The sequence below is a fragment of the Papaver somniferum genome, chromosome 4, assembly GCF_003573695.1.
Source record: "Papaver somniferum cultivar HN1 chromosome 4, ASM357369v1, whole genome shotgun sequence".
NCBI lineage: Eukaryota > Viridiplantae > Streptophyta > Magnoliopsida > Ranunculales > Papaveraceae > Papaver > Papaver somniferum.
The window spans coordinates 51,785,999-51,792,178 of record NC_039361.1 but is presented as its reverse complement, the minus strand read 5'-3'; the positions used below and the strand labels follow the sequence as shown (position 1 = coordinate 51,792,178).

The 6,180-nt window shown below is 35.5% G+C and overlaps 1 long non-coding RNA gene across 13 annotated transcripts; it reads right to left on the bottom strand.

The window, feature by feature from the left end:
* Nucleotides 1-669: 669 nt before the first annotated feature.
* LOC113275470 lies at nt 670-3,917 on the bottom strand. Of its 13 annotated transcripts, none has more exons than XR_003323610.1 (7): nt 3,577-3,917; nt 2,919-3,189; nt 2,597-2,681; nt 2,295-2,385; nt 2,026-2,190; nt 1,808-1,929; nt 670-994 (listed from the first exon to the last, which is right to left on the bottom strand). It is a non-coding gene; the product is annotated as an uncharacterized LOC113275470 (long non-coding RNA). The 13 variants fall into 13 exon arrangements; XR_003323614.1 differs by having other exon boundaries at nt 2,295-2,681; nt 2,919-2,995; nt 3,094-3,189; XR_003323611.1 differs by having other exon boundaries at nt 2,295-2,681; nt 2,919-2,995; nt 3,098-3,189.
* Between the last annotated feature and the right edge of the window lie 2,263 nt (nt 3,918-6,180).

Genomic DNA, 6,180 nt, shown 5'->3' with positions numbered 1-6,180 from the left:
ATAATACTTGTTTTATAGTTTGGACTTTAATTCGTGGGCATATTATTAAATCGCTTATAAGAGTAACAAAAACATTAAAATATAAGATGATTAAAATCCTAATACAATTAAAGATATCAATTAGAAGTATATATCACAAAGAGAAATAACTATAAAACATAAAGATAGCCAAATTTTGTTTATGCGGTAGAGAAGAATGATGGTATCATACGGAATCCGGCCAATTAGTCTGATTTTCTTCTTCATTGAAAAGAGATGCTCCTAAAGGAAAGGAGTATTTTTCCCGTAAATTTATATACCCAAAATAACCGGGGTGCCCTAAATCTCTTAGATTGAGAATAGATTCAAAGTGATACCGTGTTGAAGAATTGATGTTTTTGTATCGAGAATAGCAAGCCACGATCCACCCATAAAGAATTGAAACAATCGCGCTCAAAGCGAAGAGACAATCGCCCCGAATGACGAAGAAAAATCGTTCCACACTACACCAAAACAGCCAATTTGGGACGGATATAGACGTTGCTATGAGTTTAAGCAATGCTAGTTTTCGTTGGTAATATGGCGTAGCAAATTTTTGTGCAACGTTTTTATTCATAATTAAAGCAACGGATTTGCTAATTTAAGCAACGTAATAAATAAGTAAAGCAACTGATTTTAACGTTGCAAATCTTTACTCAGAAATAAAATAAATTTATAAATTTTTATTTCAAAATTCTGGTATTTTTACAAAAATGTGCACCTGCTCCATTGAATCCAACAACAAATCCTAACAATCTCTCTTCCAATATGGATTACATCTACAACTTATTATATTCTCCACAGGAGATCAAAGATAGACATACATTTCAATACTTCATTGAACTTGGAAAAATGAGATGAAAATGTCGGAGTAGCGGAGCTGAATTATAACTGATTTAACATACCAATTTCCTGAACTTGTTGCGTAGTTAATCCTGATGCAGGGAACCAGCCCAAACTTCTATTGCACCAGCACCTGAAAAAATGAAAGAGAATACATAGTCAACATGTATAAAATACTCAAACTGATATGAGTTAAAGATATCCGATACATATTCTAACTTAATCATGATCGCATTTCAGAAGTTTACTTCTTTTTTCAATCAATAGTACAGACCCAAAAAAAGAAGTATGCATTACCCATAGACCCAATGTGTGCTACAAATTCAGAACCTTGGAAAAAGAGCCTATGAACCAAAAATAATTGAATGGACCTCACCTGCGTATATAACCTGAACGGGCATATATAAATTTCTGACTACTAGGATTTATAAGTCTTTCCTAGAAGACCGCTTGGACGTATTGGCAACATGATGAGAAAATAGAGGCTCAACAGCTCATATAGGCTACCCATTGTTCATATAAGGACATATTGGCAACAGGATAAGAAAATAGAGGCTCAGCAGCTCATTAATGATGCTTCGCAGAGATTTGAACAGAGATATACTCACAGGAACTATTATTACTATGTAGGTTAACAAATCCCTTTCATCTGCGTGATTCTTACACTTGGTGAACCTAGCAGGTCACTTTCTCCATACAAGTCACAACCTTACTAAAAGCATATATATATATATATATATATATATATATATATATATATATATACATATATATATATATATACAACCAAATAGTATCTTGCTAATTTTACCAAGTCGTTGTGAATCAACTCCAGTGCAAAATAAAGTCAAGGAGCCTTGATAGAGCAGAAATACTCATTACCGGTAAAAAATAGACGCGGTTTAAAATGGACAGTGTAGAATAAATTAGTTGAGCAATAACAAACCTTATGCCCCAAAAAGGTTTTAACAGGATGATTCTCTCCAACCTTGCAAGCGTTGATTTTGGTGTCAGCTGAGATCGTTGCAAATGTGTCGCAATCCCGCCAATCAACATCCAGGACTCAATCTGAAATGGCACTTGATACAGTCGTTAATCTTGACATAGCCGGTGGAGAGTGAGAAGAACAAATAAAATTGGAACATTAATATTTAAGCGACTAACCAGAGTGAAATTCAAATTTTTGAGTCCGTCTCAAGGTATTCATTCGCCACCGCCACACAATAGCAGTTCCATCAGAACTTCCAGTAAGAAGATTATTACCCTATCTGTTCCATTTTATATAGAAGATTGGCCCTCTATGATTGCTCGAGGTGCCCCTTAGCTCTCCTAATTAGAATAAAAAGATTAAAAGGTAGCAATTAAATATCTAAAATGAACAAAATCTAGCCAGTTCCTTGAAGTCATAAATCAGCACGATGTCAGTATATGACCTTGTAAAAAGGGCAACGGGTTGGTGTAGTGTGTAACATTTATGCATTTTGAAACTTCCAACATCTTCTCATAATGAGCATCAGTAACAATCTGTAGCACAAAAAGAAATAAAAAAATATTCAATGTTATCAATCTGCAGCCAATCTTATTGACATAAATGATATCATTCTGTAACCAACTAACCACGTATTGTCTATTAACTAACCAACAGTAAAAATTTAGTTATTCAGAAACTCAATTAAAACCACTCAACACCCACACGCCAATAAATACCCATATCTCAAACAAGAAACGAGGTGACCTGCATAACAAATTAAGTTTCACTTGCTCGAATTGATCAGCTAGACCCATTAGCTAGACATGTGACCGGCTATTTCTCCGCATCTCTGTACAGTATCGCGAAAATATCATTTGATCAATGAAGTTGGTGATGATGTACTAACTTGGTTAGGAAGGTATTAAATGTCTCTGCCTAAATAAGCAGGTAAAGCATAATATTGTCAAATCTGTCCACAAGCATAATATTGTCAAATCTGTCCACTAAGGAAATAAATTGTAAAAAGCTGATTTGTTTCTCGAAATGGTGAGATTGTTAAAAGAGATTAAGTCGCAGTGAAGCTTACAAGTTCATAAAATTTTCCAAATACTTCTGTAACTCAGTAACAAGATCATCTTCAAGTATTTAATCAAGAACAACAGCCTGCACAACCACCATACAAATTAAACCATACATATAAGTTAAAAATGCAACCATCATCAAGAAGCATTCCTAAAATCAAGCCTAGGTAACCAAACCACCTACACCTCCAGTAACACCAAAGCTACCACGAGAAACACCGGCCAACAGCCACACATAACGCCAACAATTACAGACCCACCAGCTTCAGAGCTAAACTACCACCACAAACAACCAAAAGCAAAACACTATCAAGCCAACATCCATTAACAAAATCTTATCCATTAAAGTAGCAAAACCTCAAACCTAAGAGTTCATAGAACTGAAATTAAAATTTACCCATGCTTTTAAATTACAAATAACACAAAATCTTTACCATAGAGATTGTTATCAACATCGTCTTTGCAGCTACTATTGCCACATGAAGAGAAATAAAATATAACATCCCAAAATTTCTTAAATGGAATCAGATCCAAAAAAAATAGATTCAAAAAAACACAAATAAAAAAGAACAGCAAAATCATAAGATTCTGATTAAACTATTTCCAGAAACAACCAAAATCAAATAAGAACTAAACCCCCAAAAAAATGAGATGAACTAGTACCTCAGGAGAAAACGAATAAAAACCCAAATCAGACAATTTTCTGATCTTTTGTTGTCCGTTCGTTTCGCCAATCTATCTCCATCCAATAATTAGTTCCCTGGTATCAGAAAACAAGAAATTGCAGTATAATAATGGGAGGTTGAAGTAAATCTAGGGTTTCTCTATGCTTGGTTTCTCACCCTCGTTGAAGTAAACCTAGGGTTTGATTATGGTTTCGATTTATCATATATATGAGCGTTTAGAAAACATAGCTCTCGATTTTGAGAGACTGAGTTTGATTTCTAGAGATCTCGGTTTATCAAAGAAGAAAGAGCAAAGGATGAGATTTGGGGGAGATAAGAGTCGGATAGAAAATAGAAGATAAAAGAGAAATAATTAAGTTAATATTAAAGGTCAAGTGTAGTAGACATTTAAGCCCTCATAGATTTAGCTAAAGTACTAGCGTATCCTAACTTCCTTATTTCCTGTGATATACATACTCCCTCCGTTACTTTTTAATTGACTGGTTTCTATAAATAAATGTTTCAAAAAAATATGCTGGTTTGCTAATTGGAAAATCAAATGTTTCTTTAATTTTCTGGGACCACTTTTCTCTTATCTTCTTTTGATAACAAATATCATGGGGACCATTTCACTTCACTTTTTTTATTGACAAATGTCATGAGGACCACTTTCATTGATTAGTTTTCTTAATTTTCTTAAATTTCTCTAAAAACAAAACCAGCCTATTATAAAGGAACGGAGGGAGTACGATTTAATGCAAAGTATTAACAATTTGAGCAACGAAAAAATGTCGGCAACGTTAATATACATTGCACACCCAAAAATCAAAATGTTGCAAAATAGGCCATATGATGCAGTGCCAAATAGCAAAGAAATATGTCGAAATACATCAAAACAATAGAAAAAATGTTTTATCTAATTAGCTATTGATTAAAACTTCAAAAAGGAAAGAAATTTTGCTCAGATCTGTTCCGAAAAGAACCAAACCTGAGCAAGAGGCTGATGGAGGCTAAGGTTTTTTCCTTTTTCTTTTGGAGAGGAAGAAAAGATAGAGAGAAAGAGGAGAAGCACATGTTCGCTTGTGTCGATTAAGTTAGGTACTTGTAAGAAGGGCCAGTGCTGGACATGTTAACAATAAATGCAGCTTTGGTTCCCTTTGTATGTGCCATCAATCCCCTAATAGCATATGGTACAAAGACATGAATTGACGCCAAATCGACTATTGATCCTAGAGGTCACCCAGATGTGTATGTGCAACTTATAATCTTAATACAATTAAAGAACCGACCACCTTATCGATGACATAGTGGTGTGGACTGCTGGAAAAACTGGTGAGTTTGTTCTTAAAGATACCTATAATGCTCTTAGGCATAAAGAGACTAAAAAGGATTGGCACAAATTTGTCGGGTTCCCCCACTGCATACCCATGCAATGCTTTATAGTTTGGGCTGGGCTTAATCGAGGCTTGAAAACAAAGTTCAAACTTATGTCATAGGGAATGGTCGTGGAATCAGTTTGCGGCCTTTATAACTTTATGCGAGAAGATGATTACCGCTTATTCTTTAGCCACAGCTACTCTTCCGACAACTTGAGATTTCTTCAGCGGATTATGGGTCTTAGGGAAACAGTTCATACTTACTGGGATGACCAGATTCGTTGGTGTATGGAAAATGTCAAAGGGATCTAGATACTATCAAAAATCTCATTTTTAATGCCTATATCTATCATATTGTGGGTGAAAGGAACAAGAGAACCTTTACTCAAAAAAAAATGCCTGCTGGTGTTATTTTCTATAAGATTATTGATGATGTTAGACTGCGTATGGCTTCTTCCAAGGCTTCAATGCCTGACTGCAATGAGTCGCGCGATTTGGATGCAAGAATGAGATGCACTGTTGAGTTCTATTTGCCTACCTAAAAGGCTATTAGTTGGCAGAAACCAGAGATAGGGGAGGTGGCACTTAACTCTGATGGGTCCTTGTGTGATGAAGGCACGGATTTTGAGGATATCATATGTGATGAACACGACACTCTTATTAGTGTTGTAACAGTCAGCGCAGTACCATCATCGATCACCGTGCATGATCTACAAGGTATTGAAGCAGGTCTTCAACTTTTGCACCTTAAATGGTGTCCGAGAGTTCCCCTTCGAACAGATTCAATGACATCTTTAAGCTATCTCAAAGAAGATGGTAGTAAACCTCCATGAACCTTCCATCATGTGTGGGAGTTTATAAAAAGGCTTAAGGTTCAGTTTTTCAGTTGCTCTTCATCTCATTCATATAGAGAAGCTAATGGTGTTGCGGATCTACTCGCAAGTCTCGGACCTGACGGCAGGTTTGTCGTGCTACACCCTAGTTCATTTCCTAAAGATTTGACGAAAATAGTGTTAGGTGACGCCATGGGCAGAGTCTACTATAGATAGTTTTATTTAAGGGGTTTGTCCCTTGTAGCTTCCTTTGTGTATTCTTCGTAGCAGATGTTGTATTCTTTTCCATTTTATTTTTTCCTATTTCTGGTTTGTTTGGTTTGGGTCTCCTTAACCCCATCTCCTTTCCAAAAAGAGAAAAAACTGAAAATCTGGTAAGTCTCATTAGAAAAT